The sequence below is a fragment of the Cimex lectularius genome, unplaced genomic scaffold (genome assembly GCF_000648675.2).
Source record: "Cimex lectularius strain Harlan isolate CLEC.00 unplaced genomic scaffold, Clec_2.1 scaffold137, whole genome shotgun sequence".
Classification (NCBI taxonomy): domain Eukaryota; kingdom Metazoa; phylum Arthropoda; class Insecta; order Hemiptera; family Cimicidae; genus Cimex; species Cimex lectularius.
Genome location: NW_019392687.1, coordinates 831,629 through 850,086, shown reverse-complemented (window position 1 = coordinate 850,086; position 18,458 = coordinate 831,629). Strand labels below are relative to the sequence as shown.

The following is an 18,458-nucleotide window of genomic DNA, read 5'->3' as shown; positions in this document are numbered from 1 at the left end:
TATCATATCTTAAATTCGATACTTGTTCGGAAACCAACTAAGTAATTAACAAGTTTGAATAAAACACGACATATTGTACTTGTCCGCTTCCGATCATCAATTTAGGGACGCCTACAGCTTATCATCAGGTTGAAGGGGCTATACAACCTGATGATGAGCTGTAAGCTCGAAATCCAGATCGTTGAAAACAACTTGCTATGAACAAGAATTCTCTTTTTAAAAAGACTGAACAGCACACTCACTCCACCATTTATCATTTCTACTACTTTTGGTTACCTTAAAATAGGTCTAAAGCCTGGGAGTAACTATAGAATTTGCTTCTTCATCCAGACTATAACAAGATCCTTATTTTGACTTACTTTTTGTGCAAAGCCCGCGTTTATGTCCAAGGGTGCAATTCCTTGGCTCCATATAGAGAGCATAAGGAAAGCGACCAGATATGAGAATCATGATAGAGCAGGGAAGCAAGTATCTGAGTTCTCTGTTCGGATTTTTGTAGGCTCAAAATCCTAATCGTTGAAAACAACTTACTGTGAGAAGGAACTATCTTTTAAAAAGATTCGTTCAATTTGATGTCTCCATTTTCAGGTGGGTTTGCATCTGTTGTCTCACCATGCTTGACAAAAGCTTTTTTTAAATTGGTATAAACAAACATAGGGATACTTGATTAAAGTAAGTTGAAAAAACTCTCTTTACAGTAAATTAGTTTGGTCAATAAGTTGAACTTCGTGGAATCACCGAAAAGTCTTTTATTGCCACATCCCTAGAAAAACTTTATGCACTGACAGGCAAAAAAATTCCACCCACTTGTAATACAACCTGATTTGTATGTATTTTTATATATTAATCAAAGTGAAAGTTTTAAAAAATGTAAATTTTTAAGGAAAATGAAAAATGAAAAAAGGAAAGTTAAAATTTGTTTTAATTCGATTTTTAATTGACATTTCTATTTCGTATTTCTTCCTCTTGCCTTAATTACATCTCGAAGGCGCCTTGCCATACTTTCTACCAGTCTGGAAATGTCTCTTTACTGGAGGTTAGCCGATTTCTTCACGAAGAGTCCTTTCCAGATCGTGGAGTGTATAATGAAGTGATAGACGTTCTCTTATTCGTGTTTTGAGGTTATCCCATAAATGTTCGATTGGGGTTCAAGTGTGGAGAACGGGCTGGCCAGGCTAAGACCTGATGTTATGCTGTTGAAGTACGTTTGTACTATGCGAGTGGACTGGCATTATCGCGAATTAGAATAGGATTGTCGCTGACTTCATCGGGGACAGGCAAAGCATGATGTTCCAAAATTTCATCCACATAGCGACTGGCCGTCAAAGACCCTCCATGAATAACCAACTCTGTGCGATTGTACAGCATACCAATCGTCTAAAGACCAATGGCTGTGTTCTCGAGCAAATGCGAGCCGTGCAACTCTGTGTGTTCTGGTCAATTCTGGTCCTCTTACTGGGTGAAAATCAATCAGTCCATACTGAGTTAATCTTTTCGTGTAGTGGGTTCAGAAATTTGAACACCTCGAACTTCCTGGAGGTGACGAATCCCTTGGACAACAGTAAGGTGCCGGTTTCGAAAAAATTTCAAAGTCAAAAAACGATTATCCTGGGGTTCTGTTACCCTAGAGCGTCCAGAACCGGGCTTTCTAAGGTATGACCCAGTTTCTCAAAAACATCTTACGTCCTCTCCCAGAGTTTCGTAGAGAACTCTGTTGGCAATAGCCGCATACCTGATGGAACGTCCATCATCAATAAGTGCCACACCACGCCCAACATCCTCAGCACAAGTGGCATTTTTAAGTTGAAAAATTGAAATCAAGAAAACAAAGATGAAAACTAAACAGTTTATTGCTTCAGAATTCAAATCAGACTGAATAAACCTTTTAAATTCCATAAAAAGTAAACATTGCAAAATCCTTTATTCTTGTTTTGGATTGAGGATTAATTGAGTTTACCTCTAATTGATATGCCCAATTTAAAAACATAGCGTAAATAAATATTTATTGGTAAAAACAATGAGACAAATTAAGAGCAGAATTTTTTTATCGAAAAAATGAAGAAACAAAATCAATTGGGTGGAATATTTTGCCTGTAAGTGTATTATTATTTTTAAAAAACTGAAAAACTGTACAAAACTCGCAAAAATCGCATTCCTTATGACATCTTTGTCATATGCTTTCAGGTAAACATCAGCAGGGCGACAACTTTTGTTTCATTTTGTAAAAATATTTTATTAATTCTCTTTTGAAAATCGTTAAAAAACGGTAGACTTTCAACGACCGTTGGGCTTGAAAATTCAAAGACGGGGGACCGTAGTTACCTCACGTGGAGGTGTGCGTCGTCACGTGATAGGCCTTGGATTTTCTTTTTCGTCTTTCCTCGTCGTCCTTGGTCCTGGGAGTATGCCCGGCACCACCCTTGCAGATCGCCACGCCCGATTCTCTCGTTTATTTTGTAAAAATCAGGTTCGATAGACTTAATCGGATCTGGAACTTTCCTCGTATGAACTGAGTAAATCCTCTTTTGCCGATCAAAGCCCTTGGTTCAATTGCCTCAAGCTATTCTTTCTTCTTTTTTTTCTTTAAGCTATTAAAATTAAAAAAGTGATTAAGTGTTTATGTTTTTTATCCAAGGATCATCAGAATATAAAAGTATTGAGAGCTATTTGAGCTTAACGATCAGTCAGTCGATTTGATGATCTTGACATGTCAACTCATTAGCAAAGATCTAATCATAATTTGAACAAACAAGGTTTATTTTTAACCTTTCTAATATTACATGGAATTGTACATGTATGTCGTTACATTAGAAGAAAGTTGCCCTTTTCTCATAGCTATAATTACAATGTTTTGACCTGGTTGTTTATTTGTGTTCTTCAGTCTTTTCCTCGTTTTTTACTGCTATTAAAATCTGTATTTAAGGGTTTAAAAGTGTCTTAAAACGAACCCAAATTGGTTTTGTTTTCTTCAAAAACATTACTTGCTTTTGTTGGAAGTATATTTTTGTTTTAAACTTTTTTATAGTTTTTTCACATTATTTTGTTATACGTATATACAATAAAATAATAGCCTTGAAACCCATACACAACAAAAGGCATAACTTTTTCTCCGTTCCTATGGCCGTTGGCTAGAACACTTGGATTTCTAATATTTTTCGACGTATTATCACAAAAAAAAATGTTTAAATTAAATTTGTTATCCCACATCAGTAGCTTTCCCTTGTAAGAAAACTTTCTATATCTAAATTAGTTTAAACAATAGTAATAATTCCATTGTTCTATCCAGAAAGGAGGGAAAACTATTCCTATGTGGGGTTGAGATGGGAAGTTAGTGTCCGAGTGGATCGAGGTTACGACAGCTCAAGTGGTAGAGCGTGGGTTCGAATCCCGCTCGTGTCATTGACTTTTTTATCTCAACTAAAAACCTTAATTAATTGTAAGAGAAATAATTGTTGAAGTCGTGAGGAACTGTCAAGAAAGATGTAATTTAGAAAAACACATTTTTCATATTTTTTCCGACGTTTCGTCCTTTATTCGGGTCTTCTTCAGGGCAGAATTTTTTCTTTGCCCGGAAGAAAACCAGAATAAAGGTCGAAACGTCGGCAAAAAAATGAAAAAGGTGTTTTTCTAAACTACCTCATTTTTGACCACTCCTCATGACAACAAATTATGAAACAAGAGGTCTCTAAAAAACTCTAAATAGAAATAATAAAAAAATATACATGTTATCTAAAGAATATCGTAGGGTCGGATACGTTGCATCGTATTCAACTTCTGCTACTCATACAATGTAAGATTTATTTTATTTATTTATTTTTTTAAGGGATATAACAATCCCGTTTTCCAACTTCCAGAACTGCCTATACTTAGGAGAAGGGTTTGTTTGTTTCTTAGGGGCCTGTCCCTCACCCTGTTTATTACTCTGACAACCGCTGAAGACTAAAAGAGCAAGGATATAAAGGACTAAGGAAGAGTTTCGGCAGGTATCCCAAGAAGAAATCTTCTAAGGGAAAAAATCTATTTTTAAAATTTGAAATTATATTTTGGCTTTTTAGAAATTTTAATTTATTATTACTTTCCTTTATTCTTACCAGTAAACCAACCTTTTACCACAGAATATTGTTGAGAAAAAATAAAACGAATTTTTATTCATTCGTTGTGTCTAATATGTGTGCGAGAAACATGGGTCCGTTTGATTTCGTGTTTGATAGTGCAGACACCCATTATTTAATAACAGCCTTGTACTTTTAAACACGTATTTTCAATTCAAGACCATTACGTCTAGACTCCTAATCTCCCGATATTAAAAAAAAATATTTTATAATAAAATTTCACATACGTAAAGTCAAAGAGCAGCATTTGTATAATAAACCACAGAATAATCGCCTACAAAATTAATCAGGACAGGTTATTTTTTTTTATATTATGCATATGATTTTCGACTATTCCTCCTACGCGTCAAAACAGGTAGATTATAATTTCAATCATAACTCTGGATCCTTCAATGCTTTTATGTGCCCTCCTCATTAGACGAAAAGCTCGATCAAGGACAATGGTATTGGTGGGCGGACCCGGATATGACATTTAACGACCTTACAATTGTCAATTCAACAACAACAACAATTCAAATCTAATATAAAACATTAAAAGTGATGGATACTCCTTAGCCGAATGGCTTGTAACATATCGTCCTCAGCATAGAGACTGTTCCAAGGATAGCAAAGTTTTTTACTTTTTTATTATATTTAATTTTTTTATCTCAACCAATACCTTACATAAAGATTAAATAATTGAAAAAATTATATTTAATAATATTGTATAAGACAAATAGCTTGTTGATAAGTAATAACGAATATAAATTTATAAACGACAAATAAATTTGTCATGTTTTTAAAGCCAAAGTTGACAATCGAAATGCTTTTTAAAATCAACATTTCAATCTGTAAGTTAATTGTACTGAAATTCGTGTAGATTGGACAATTAAAATGAAATTAATGACAGCTCTTTGTTAATTATTTTGGAGTGTGTCTCTCCACACAGTCTTTAATTAAGTGGGACACTGTATAATTCTCTTGTCACGCTTTTGGATGCTTTATATTGCTATAATTAATTCGTTTTTCAATTAATGATCAACAATAACTAAGAAATAATACGCGGTTAATTTTTATTCAGCCTAAAATAGCTTTGTTGTTGAAAAAGTTAAGTTGTGCGAATTTATTTTTCAGGACAACTTGACGCCCACGATGTGTTAAACGCGAGTTCAACACATTTTCCAGGGCGTCAAGTTCTCGTAATTATTCTCGCGAAAACCGCGGAAGCAATAATGTCGTTTAAGTACGGAAAAACGGCCCGAAGCAGGGTTGTTTAGGTGACGGCGTGAAAAAGAACAAAGAAAACTCAATTTTCTAAAAGTCAATTACCGCACATGTCGGGCCGTTTGTACGAATTTAAGTTCTAACCCTCTTTCCTGGTGAATTTAACTTGCTAATGTGTAGTACTCGATTTCCCATCGGCAACATAAGCACGTCTATTACGCAGGGGAGAGGTCTACGGAGAAACTTTCATGAAAACCACAAGAAGTGTGGAAAAACTTTTGCAAACACTTAAAAAATTCATTTATTAACTACCTGATCCGGGATGAGTTTTTTTCATAAATAAGGTTAGGTCCATTATTTAGTGGTCTATTCACCAAATTACTTCTTTCAATTAATTAATCTTTTATGTAAGGCTTTGGTTGAAATGAAAAAGTTAGTGCCACGAACGGGATTCGAACCTATGTCCTTCGGCTAAATACGCCGTTGCTCTACCACTTGAGCTGTCACGACGTGCTTTTACTTCTTAACTCTGACGTCACCAGCCAGGCCTTTGTTAAGAAGCCAAATATTAAAGTATCAAGGAGGTTAACATAAAACTACAATCTTCAATTTACAAACATGACTCCAAATTTATAATTTCCTACGTTAAAATATATTTCTACGGTAGTTAAACTAGAAACTTTTTTCTTTTCATTATCGGGATATATATTGCATTCACGTGTGTGTACGGACAAATACGTTTATCTTTCGAAAAAACATTCACGAAATTGCCTACGTCATTGAATCCCGTTATGCAAGATTATTAATATTTCCATGCGGCACAGTTTTTCTTCCTTCTTCTTTTTCCAAAATCTTTTTATCCCGCTTGATGATGAACTGTATATTATCGATTCGGGGAGCCAATAACGTTCTGTGTGGGTGTGTGGAGTTGTAAGGCAAACAATTTACAACTTTATTTTTAGCCCTTTTCCGACCTGGAAGCAAAAAAGGTGTTTTTTCTTGTCCGAAATAAGTTCAATAGTCCTAAAACTTCACATGACGAGAAGTACTGCATAAGAATAGGCTATTATTTTTATGATTGCATTCATAAATTAAAGTGACCATCATATTACCATTTACCATTTAATTACCATTTGAAGGAACCAGCAAATTCAAATAGTTATTAAAATATCGTAGCCATTTTGTCGTCAAGTACCAAATAATTATTATTGTAGCCAATGTATCATTTACATTTCTGAGGAAAACAAGTGAATAGATCTATTTCCTCTCCCGTTCATCATCATCCTTCATTTTTTGTCATTTCCAATAAAATTCAGACCATTGGTAGTAATTTTAGTAAAGAGTAATTTTATGCTCATGATTTATACATAAGGTCGAAATTAATCTACGGCTATCCTATAATATCCAATAAATCTAAAACTCTAAAATAATCAATTTCTTCTTTCCCTGACACACTCTCTCTCTCTCTCTCTCCCTCTTTCACTCACTCACTCTATCTCTCACCATGTTGACTTAATTAGAATGGGCAAAACTGTTTTTATTTATTGGTTTGATAATGAAATAAAATGATTTTATTATTTATTCCAAAACGACTTATTTAATGGGTTGTTTTTCCACAGCGAGACTGCCCGATAACAGAAAGGTAATTGGATTTAGCAAATTTACAATATCATTTGTAGTAACCATTATGATTTAATCATAACCCATTACCTAAGAATTTAACGTTTGCATCGTTTTGCTTTAATGTATCTGCGTCAAACGCTTAATAGTTTGTTATCCTGAAACTCAAATTAAAATTTAATTTCAATTATTTAATCTTTAATTAACGTTGAGATAAAAAAGTCAGTGTCACGAGCGGGATTCGAACCCACACATTGACATTGATTTTTTTTACCTCAACCAATACTTTACTTAAAGATTAATTAATTGAAAAGAATCTATTTGATCAATCGGACCACGAAACCTAATCGATTTAAAATTTAATATTTTTTGATTGGACAAGGAAATGATTATGAAATGATGATATAAATAATAAAAAAGGTTACCTTTAGTACGTTTCAACCTGAAGAATGTAGTTAAAATTAAACAAAGCGATTTATTGTAAAAAAAATTACTTACAAAAAAGTACAGTTTTATAAGTTTGCATTTCTGAATGTTAGAAAAAGTATTTTAATTATGCCTGCTAATACCTCAAAAACAAAAGGGCTAGGAGATTTATCTCGATTGTCTTTATGTACAATAAATAGCGCACTATCATTGAACAATAATGATTTATGATATCCGTTCGTGTTTTTCATCTTGCGACCGTTCGATCGAGTATTTTTTCGCATTACCTAAGAGCCTCGACCTCGCCTGCCACATGTTGAGCGTGATGAATTTTTGGACGAATTTTTTATTTATGGCCGACCCCCACCTAAATAGCCCTCTTGGAACTTATCATCTCGGGAAAATTTAATGCAGACAAGAGAAAAGACGGCAGTCCTCCAATTTTTTTAATATTAAATAAGGCTTGTATGTCCTGGTAAGTTATGTTTATTTGCAACGACATAAATAAGAAGCAAATTTTCTTAACGTAGTTTCATCATGTGTGTAGCGTTAAATGGTACAGTTTAACCGTTTTTCCAGGTGCAAGTTGGTCAAGGGTATATGATAAATGAAAATTAGGAGGATTTTTTTTTTAGAAAATTCTGATTCTCCAAAAACTAAGCATTTGTTCCACGCAGTGGAGAGCAGTTGGAGAGATCGGAGGATATTTTTTTTGTAGACCCTGAAGGATACGAAATATATCGTCGAAAGCTAGGCGTTGGTACAATAGCACTATTTGTTTTTCTGCCCACAACACTATTCCACTTTTTTTTCAAACGAGGGTTCGCAACGGCAGAAGTCGTATAAACCCTCAGTTTTTTTTTTTTTTTTTTTTTTTTTTTTTTTTTTAAAAGCCCATTTGTAAGTATATCATGCAGGGCCCCTGGATTCGAACCCGGGACCTTTAACTTACAGCGATGAGCGCCGTGTCAACGCCTAAACCGTTGCGGCCACCGACGCTCAGTTTGATCATAGTTAAGAGAGCATATTACTGAAATTGGCGAATGCACAGGATTACTGCGTCATCTCGATGTTGTAACGATGGTGTCTACACAGTTGTAGTGACGGAAGCTGAACTGGTCGTCAGAAATAGGGTTTAAGATACAATAATAGAAGTTTAGCAGTTTCATGAGGAGAAGGACTTTTCCAAGGATGGGAAGCAAGATGACAGTAGGTCAAACCACAGATATCAGTTGTTTTGGTGAATCCTACAGATTAAACAAAATTTACAGAAATTGGGGAAATGCTTTATTCATTACTTCATTGTAAAGGATTGTAAAGAAAAAAGGAAATTTTTGAAGAAAGATGTCATACTTTTTGATCCTTTGTGTTGTGATAACAGTCCGGTGGGATTATTTTCACAAATTTTGATTCTCCCTGAGGCTATGAAGTTGTCGTTGGATAGAGCTGGGTGTATGTCTGGATCAGATTAGGAGAGAGAGGAAAGTCGTGTAATTGGCGAATGCAAAGGTCGCTGCTTAAACTCAATACTGAGCGATGGTGACTACCAATGGATAGTGAAGAAAGCCGAACAGGTGGTAGGAAATAACGTTTAAGGTTGTTATGGTTTTCCAGAGAATATTATCGCAACGGATTGACAGTAAAACAGATTCTTTGGTGGGAATTTAAAAATAACCCATTAATCTTTATGTAAGGTATTGCTTGAGATAAAAAAAGTCAGTGTCACAAGATTCGAACCCACGACCTTCGGCTAAACACGCCGCTGCTCGACCACTTGACATGACTTCGATCCACTCGGACACTAACTTCCCATCTCAACCCCACCTTTTTAATTTTCCCTCGCCTATCTCAACCAAAACCTTAATTAATTGAAAAGAATTTATTTGGTCAAGTGGACTATGAAACGTAATAAAAAGTAATAAGCAAAATGAAGTATACTTCATAAAAGCTTTCCGTGATTTCAGTTGTCGCCGAGAACCGAATAGATTATACGACATTTAAAAAATGGCAAAAAGGAGGGAAAATTCGAAAGATGGTTTGAGATGGGAAGTTAGTGTCCGAGTGGATCGAAGTCACGATAGGTCATGTGGTTCAGCAGCGGCGAATTTTGTCGAAGGTCGTGGGTTCGAAACCCGCTCGTGACACTGTCTTTTTTATCTCAACCTTATATAAATATCTTATATAAAGATTAATTAATTGAATAACTTATTTCAATCAATCAGACCACGAAATCTAATGGATAACCCATTAAGTTAAACCCATAATACAGATCATATAATTGCTATTAATTTAGAAGCAAGATTAAGAGAGGAAGAGAAACGTGAGACAAAAAGAAGGTGTTACTGTTAGAGAGAGAGAGAGAGAGAGAGAGAGAGAGAGAGACCGAGGGAGGGAGGGAGGAAGAGAGAGACGGAGAGAAAGAGAGAGAAACGCTAATAAAGTTAAAAGTTTTGTTTTTTGGGATTTTATTGGATCCAGTATGTTATGTTGAACTTCAAATTTAGTTGTCTAAATGTGTTTATATACGTAATGTAGTTCTTCTTTTATTATCATATCTTTCTTTTTCGCATTCTTTCATTTTATCCTTCTCTCTTTCTCTCTCTCTCTCTCTCTCTCTCTCTCTCTTTCTCTCTCTCTCTCTCACTCTCTCTCTATCTATCTATCTATCTGTCTATCTTCCTATCTATCTATCTTATTTTCTTCGTAAAAATTCATAACACAAACATCTCTCTCTCTCTCTATGTCCCTAACAACTTCTTGCTTCACGTTTCTCTCCTTCTCTTAATCTTGCATCTAAATTAATAGCAGTTATATGAACATTATTATGTATGGTACTATCCGCTAGTACTCTACTCTCTTTTACATTCCTTTTTTAAAAGAAATCCATTTTTTTATTTCATCCTATTTTTCCTTGCCTCATTCCAACACTCTCCGGCAATCTTTCCCTCTCTTCGTATCGTTATCTTCCTCTCTCACTCCTCTGGCTTCCTTTTTCTGTCCTGCTCTCTCTCTCTCTCTCTCTCTCTCTCTCTCTCTCTCTCTCTCTCTCACACATACACACATGTACACGCACGCACGCACACGCACACGCACGCGCGCACACACATGAATTATTAATTAATCGTGGAAAAAGTTCAATCTGGCAAAGTAAAAGTTCAATTTGGTTGAGAAAACTCGATTAGAACATGTTATGTTTACACAAATCTAAAAGATTAATTAAATAAATAAAGAAAATTATTTTCCCATAAAAATTCATAACACAAACACAATATAAACTGTAAGTGAAATATAAATAAGTTAGAAGTGAGATTTTTCTTAAGATGTGTGATTAATCTGACCGTTAATATTAGAAATTGCCAAAATGCTTCTCACAGAACAAAACATCGAGACTAGAGGAATATTAGTAAATTGTTGCCATTTATCAATCTAGGCGTTGTCAGTTAATAGGCAGGATCACAGTGCTGTCAGTCATGACCGTCATATCTGTAATATCTAGGTCGTTTCAACCCCCGACATATGCAGATTACACGCTGGACATAAATCACGCCCGATCCGGTCCTCTTTCGTTCTTAAATGCATTAATTCCTGATTGTCCTTTTACTTCATTAAGGAGATTGATTTACTCGATATTCCTTCCTACCCTGCTGTACACGGAATAACAATTTGCTGGGCTTCTAGGCCGAGGAAGCATTCCATGAAGGTAAACTCGCCCAAATGAAATATTTAACAATAAACTTTTTTTGTTCAACAATATGCTCTTTGCTATTGTGTCATTTTTCAAAAGTGTATCGCTTTCATCTAGCTGTTTGCGTAAATATTTTTCAATAATAATCAAGACAATATGATTGAGGATTTTCTGTGACTTGGAACTTTTATTGTTTGGCTTTATCTTCTGATCTATTTCATTTGTCTCCAAATCTTGCCGACTTCTTCTTGCAACTTAGTTTAGAAGATAAAAGTTATTGTATGGACAAACCAAGTAGTTATGTTGTGTAAAAAGCTGTTCTTTGATTGTTTTAAACAGTAATATGTTATATCATTTTTAAATATTGGCTTTTCAGAAAGGTTTCGGAAGAATAGAAATATATAATGGAACTATCGGAAAATTTTATTCATGTAATAACGCCAATTGTATGTGTTTTGAGCCAGATTGAGTTTTTAGTAAACGTAAGATCCGTAGAGGCCTCCGACTGTGTAAGGGTATGCAGCGGCAGGGTAGCCCACTCCGGCAGAGTATGCAGTGGGTACGTAAGCTCCAGAGTAAAGTCCAGAGTATGCGTATGGGTAGCCACCGACGAGGACGTCCTTCTTCACCCTTTCGGGCTCAACGGCGAAAGCGCAGGCGACGGCCAAAGCGACGAAAACCTTATTTCGAGAAGAAAAAAAATTATATTAAACATTGATCCGTATGAATAAAATAAAAACGCCTTTGATGTTGGACTTACGAGGAATCGGAGGGAGAACATTTTCGGCGTTGTATCCTGAGATAAACTGATGATCGTTAGGGCCCGAGCCCCCGTTTTATACTCTGAGCCGTGAGTCAGTGGCAAAACAAAAAATATTTTCACGGCCACTATTCTCTGTAATTATACCCACCACGGATTTTATTTGAAATCAAATACCCGAAGAGGATTGCGGGGCAAAAAGAGAACAAAGTAAAGGCCGAACAGGAATTGCGCCCCTGCGCGTCAGTTACCTTTTTATTAGAATAATGTCAAAATAATTTTTGTAAAAATATTAACGAACACTTACCACCGTTTCCTCAAAATTAAATAAAATAGCCTTTTCCAGTTTTTGTCATTAATGATAAACATTATTGCACTTTAATAACATGAGCAATTTCAACACTCTAACAACATACCTATACCAACTGCTGACTTAGTGAAATATCTAAACATGTTTCTCGGCAAATAACTGACATGGAACCCCACCAAAAAGAAAAGGCAGGCACTTAACAAACGATATAAACATCTTATAGAAAGAGATCATGATTTATACAAACTATCGTCATTTTTATCCCAACAGAACTGATTAAAGGCACGTGCAGCATATAGAACATTACATTCGACGACTTCGGACCTCCTTGCTATGACCTATATCCTGCTGGATAAAAATATGATAGTTTGTTTAAATCATGATTTCTTTCTTGTCAAACTACTTTTGTCTTCATTGTAAAACTACTAGATGAACGATCTAAAGTTTCACTAACGAACTTTACAATTTACAAAACAGTACTCCGACCCATTTGGACCTAGGGAAACTGTGTGGGCTCAACCAAACGCTCGAATTTCAAAATAATTCAGTCACTGAAATCAAAAATTCTCCATACGATCACCAATGACCATTATTGCGTCTCGAACCTTACTCTACACACCGACCTCCAAATTCCTTTTGTCGAAGAAATCCTTTCTTGTTACACAAAATCCCATAACTCCGTATGTATCACTAACCCATTTGTCCAACAAATATGCTCCTTATAAAATCCCCTGCCTAAATCGACTATGGCCAAGGGACCTTCTTAATAACTTCTAGGTTAAGTCGTCTTTGGGCGACTTACCTTTTCCAACCTTCACGCCATTTTAATTTTTGATATTATACAGTATGCATATATGTGTATGATTTTTTTGACTAATGTTAATTTTGTTAATCAACGTAAAACATATTTCTTTGTTGCAACAATATATATGCCGGTACAAATTTCGACACAAAAAGTAATGTAAAACATGAGCAACATGCGTTTTTGATAATATGTGTAATATTAATGAATTTATGTTTAGTGATCTAATTGACCAAATAACTTATTTCTATAGATTATTCTTTGTATGTAAGTTTTAGTTGAGTAGAAAACTTTGTGTCGCGAGCGGGATTCCTACCCCCCCCCGGCCATTTAACAAGTCGCTGAAAATCGAATCCTGATTATACGACACTTGAAAAATGGCCAAAAGAAGGAAAAATTCAAAAGGTTGTAGAGATGGGGAGTTAGTGTCCGAGTGGATCGAAGTCACGAAAGGTCAAATGGTTAGAGCAACTGCGTATTAAGCCGGAGGTCGTGGGTTCGAATCCCCCTAGTGATATTAACTTTTTCATTTTAACCAAGAACTTACATAAAAAGAATAATTAATTGAAATATTTATGACGCGTATCATTATAGGTTTTCCGCAACAGGTGTAGTAATATGTTCAGAGTTTAATCTCTCTCTCTCTCTCTCTCTCTATATATATATATATATATATATATATATATATATATATCTTTATCTATCTATCTCTATCCCTATCTATCTACCTATCTATCTCTATCTACCTCTATCTCTATCTCTATCTATCTATATATCTATCTAGCTATCTATGTATCTATCTCTATCTCTATCCCTATCTATCTCTATCTATCGATCTATCTCTATCTCTATCCCTATCTATCTATCTATCTCTATCTCTATCTCTATCTATCTATATATCTATCTATGTATCTATCTATCTCTATCTATCTATCTCTATCTCTATCTATCTATCTATCTCTATCTATCTATCTCTATCTCTATCTCTATCACTATCTATCTATCTCTAACTCTATCTCTATCTCTATCTATCTATATATCTATGTATCTATCTCTATCTCTATCTATCTATCTTTCTATCTCTATCTCTCTATCTCTATCTCTCTATCTCTATTTCTATCCCTATCTTTCTACTTATCTATCAATCTCTATCTCTATCTCTATCTATCTATATATCTATCTATCTATGTATCTATCTCTATCTCTATCTATTTATCTATCTATCTATCTCTATCTCTATCTCTATCTTTATATTTATCTCTATCTCTATCTATCTATCTACCTGTCTATCTATCGATCTAGCTGTCTATCTATCTCTATATCTATCTCTATCTCAGTCTCTGTCTCTATCTCTATCTCTATCCCTATCTTCCGAACAATATCTTCCAAGCTAAATATATTTCACTGAGACACTATTTGAACGGTTATCAAACATTTATCGTTTTTTTAACGTAGGCTTCCAACTTATTTTCTAAATAGACACAGCCGGACAACGCGGCTTAATCGCACATTCTACACCGGAACATATGTGGAATGTAAATAACATAAATGATGTTTTATTACATCACTAATAAATATTTAATAGAATGTTTACATATAATTACTTTGAATGACAATGTTAGAATATCTTTAATGTAAATTGGCAAATGGTGATATTAACAAAGTTGCCGAATGAACGAGCATGCAATATTTCTGTGTTGACTTAATCAGGGAATCAATCAGGAAGGGCAATACTTTTTTTATTTATTGATTTAATAATGAAATAGAATGATTTTATTGTTTGTTCCAATATGAATTATTTAATGGGTTGTTATTCCGCGGCGAGTTTGCCTGTTAATAGAAAGATAATTGGATTTCGAACATCTACAATATAATATATATTAACGATTATAATTTAATAATAAGCATGATAAGGTTGAAATCGTTTTAGTTTTTGGATTTTATTGGATGAAAGTGGTTGTTATGTTGAACCTCAAATGAAGATTTAATAGCTTTTCGATTGGACAAGGAAATGATTATTAAATGATGTCATAATATAAAAACAATAAAAATTGTCTTTAGTACTTTTCAACTTGTAGATTATAGTTTCAAATTTTTAAAGTTTGACATTTACAGCAATGTAATTTGATTTATAGAAATGCATTTCTGAATATTCGATAGTTTAATTATACCTTAAAATCAAAAGGATTATGATATTATGTACAATAAAGAGCGCACTATCATTGAACAAGGATGAATTATGATCTCCATCCGTGTGTTTTGATTCTTGATTCTGTGGTATTTGTTGTTGGTTTTGTTTTTGCCGAGTAGGTTGAAAATCTGAAGGCCTTAGAACAACAATTAAGGAGGGTTGGGTGGCACATTCCAGATTAAAAATTTGGAAAACAAAGTGGTTTGGACCTGGAGGAAAGAGGAAGTTTATCTTCCTTCTAATTCTCAAAGCCTTTTCGGTTTTTATGTATTCCAATTGTGTTTTGGGGAAAATATTTGTTAGAAATGGCCGTTTCATTTGTAGGATTATCTGGCAAATTCAGAAAATTTTATAATTATCACGATAACATTAATCATGGGTTTTTTACTGTAAGCATTGATGTCATCATTTTCTTATGGGAAACGAGTTTTTATTTTTCTAAAAATAACCGTCTCACACACATTTTGGCTTAACATTTCTTAAAATATTACAATTAATTAAGGTTTTTTGGTTGAAATAAAAAAGTCAATGGCACGAGCGGGATTCGAACCATTGATTTTTTTATCTCAACCAAAAAACCTTAATTAATTGTAACATATTAATTGGTCAAGCGGACCACGAAATTAGTGAATTTCTTAAAATTTTATTAGGTTTCGTGGACCGCTTGACGAAATAAATTTTTATCAATTAGTTAAGGTTTTGGTTGAGATAAAAAAGTCAATGTCACAAGCGGGATTCGAACCCACGACCTTCGGCTAGGTACGCCGCTGCTCTACCACTTGAGCTATCGTGACTTTGATCCACTCGGACACTAACTTCCCATCTCAACCCCACCTTTTGAAGTTTTCCTCCAATTTTGCCATTTTTCAAATGTCGTATAATCTATTCGGTTTTCGGCGACAACTGAAATCACAGAAAGTTTTTGTAAAGTATACTTCATTTTGCTTATTACATTTTATTAGGTTTCGTAGTCCGCTTGACCAAATAAATTCTTTTCAATTAATTAAGGTTTTGGTTGAGATAGGCGAGGGAAAATTCAAAAGGTGGGGTTGAGATGGGAAGTTAGTGTCCGAGTGGATCGAAGTCATGTCAAGTGGTATAGCAGCGGCGTGTTTAGCCGAAGCTCGTGGGTTCGAATCCCGCTTGTGACACTGACTTTTTTATCTCAACCAAAACCTTAATTAATTGAAAAGAATTTGTTAATATTTTGAAAAATTCGGGCTTCTCCATCAATGCCACCAAAATTTCATGGTCATTGGTGCGATTTCTACTGCCTTTTAATGCAGATTCGCTTTTTATATCCTAAACGAGCAAAACCTGACGTTCTGCTAGAAAAAATATAAATATGATGATGGTTAAATAAAAGTACAACTCTTGCAAAGCCAATTACATTACATTTACAAAATAACGATTTATGATTTTTATGATTCACTTCTCAATGCATTTGCAAATATAGTATGGATACGAATAAACATAATTTCAGTTTCAGTTTGCGATCAACATTAATATGTATATGCGCTATGCTTTGACTTATTGTTGTAATTCATCCTCTAATATCATGTTTGCCGCCGGCAATCTTTCCAGCGTTTATCTCATAAATTCATTCAGCAGTTATGGCAGAGAAATATGATTATTTTTTTCCTTGAGGAAGGCGTTCCTGGGATCAAGCTCCCTCTGGGTGTTCGCGGTTCGGGCGTGTCCGTACAAATGTCAAGGTCCAACAAGTGCATTCCCCTTTTTTCACATGACAGCCCCCATAGCATAAATTTTGCGATTACCACACCTCCTGGACGTCTTTATGATCTAGGCCTAGTCCTGATTGGCCCGTGGGATTTGGTGGGACTGGCTTTTTTTCAGAGCGTACGCTCGCTCCTACTTGGATCCGGGAGTATAAAAGAGAGTTGAATAGAAAAAAACTTATTTTATTATTTTTTTAATATATTTTTTTGCTAGTAACAAAACGCTTGAGATTTCTTGTTGAAATCTACAAAATTCCACCCTAGAACACTCCTGTGGTCCCTACTTGTTGTTAGTCAAAGACAACATTTCACCTTTTCACAAAGTCATGAAGTCAGATAGATCAAGTTGTTAGAGTAGCGGCGTATTGAGAAGAAGGTCGTAGGTTCAAATCCTGCGCGTTGCACTAACTTTTTCATCTCAACCAAGACCTTACATAAAAATAATAATTAATTGAAAGAAGTAATACGGTCATTAGACCACTAAACATAATAGATTTACATTTACGGTTATTTTTTTCTTAGTTTGAAATAAAGTACAACAAATACGACTGTCCTGTTCTGACACTACTTGACGAAAATGGTGTAATTTTATGAGCAAAAGCATGAAAGAAATTGTTAGATAAATTTTATTAACACAACCATGTAATAAATTGTTTGTTAAACTTAATTGTTTTTTACGAGGGTTCGCAATAGGTATTTCAACCCTCGGGGTGCTGGTGTTTTTGGAAAAAAAGCCCAGTTTTAAGTATGTCGGGTTCGAACCCGGGACCATTACCGTGATGAGCGCCGTTTCAACGCCTAAACCGTTGAGGCCACTGATGGTTATTCCACGTAAGATTTTGTATGAAAGAAAGAATAAAAGATTTTAAAAAAGACCTCAAATAGATCTCAAGAATTTCCAGGTTGTGTCATATTTTGAATCATTGGATAAAACCAATAGATATGAATAAAGCAATTATAATAAAATTGAAGATTAGGAGTGGTATGGAAAGTGTTAATTGAGGTTCAATTTTAAGTAAGATATTGGACGGTTATCCACTTTCCAGTGATGCATTTTTTCTACAGCCATTTCACATCGAAAATTGTAAATTGGTGAGAAATCCGATTCCGTTTCATTTGAAGTCTATTTACGGTGGAACGGTAGTTAATAACTATAATTGTCATGATGACACGTATCGACCTAACGAGGTGTTTAGGAACGGATTAAATGACACTCCCCCTGTACATCATTGCGCAATCCGTTCTCCCTCGTTTGTAATGCGATGAAATCCCTTCTCCGATGGCAAAGGAGAGACGCGAATTCAGCGTGCACTTGAGAGGCCTTGTCGAACGCGAAATCGTGACTCATTCTACTCGCGGACACCTGAACGAACAAAGGTGCCATTGTGGAGCATTACTGATTCCAAGGAGATTAATTTTATTTTGGATTATAAGCCACGTCGCTTCCTAGTATCTTTTATAAATTGGTTTTGTTCTTTTCACACTGCCATTCATCAAGCGAACGTGTTGTGCTTTACGATAAAAAGTCCTTTCAAAAGCATTGAAAAATATCCGACAGTGCCTTTTGATAATCTTCAGTTTATGAATGATAATAAATAATTCTTTACTTG

The 18,458-nt window shown here is 34.8% G+C and overlaps 1 protein-coding gene and 1 non-coding gene across 3 annotated transcripts in view; one reads left to right on the top strand and one right to left on the bottom strand.

Moving 5' to 3' along the window:
- LOC106664828 (ras-related protein Rap-2a) overlaps positions 1 to 18,458 on the top strand; it is a 297,001-nt gene that overhangs the window by 217,857 nt on the left and 60,686 nt on the right. The window lies entirely within an intron of this gene.
- Trnag-acc lies at positions 15,831 to 15,903 on the bottom strand. Its single transcript has one exon. It is a non-coding gene; the product is annotated as a tRNA-Gly (tRNA).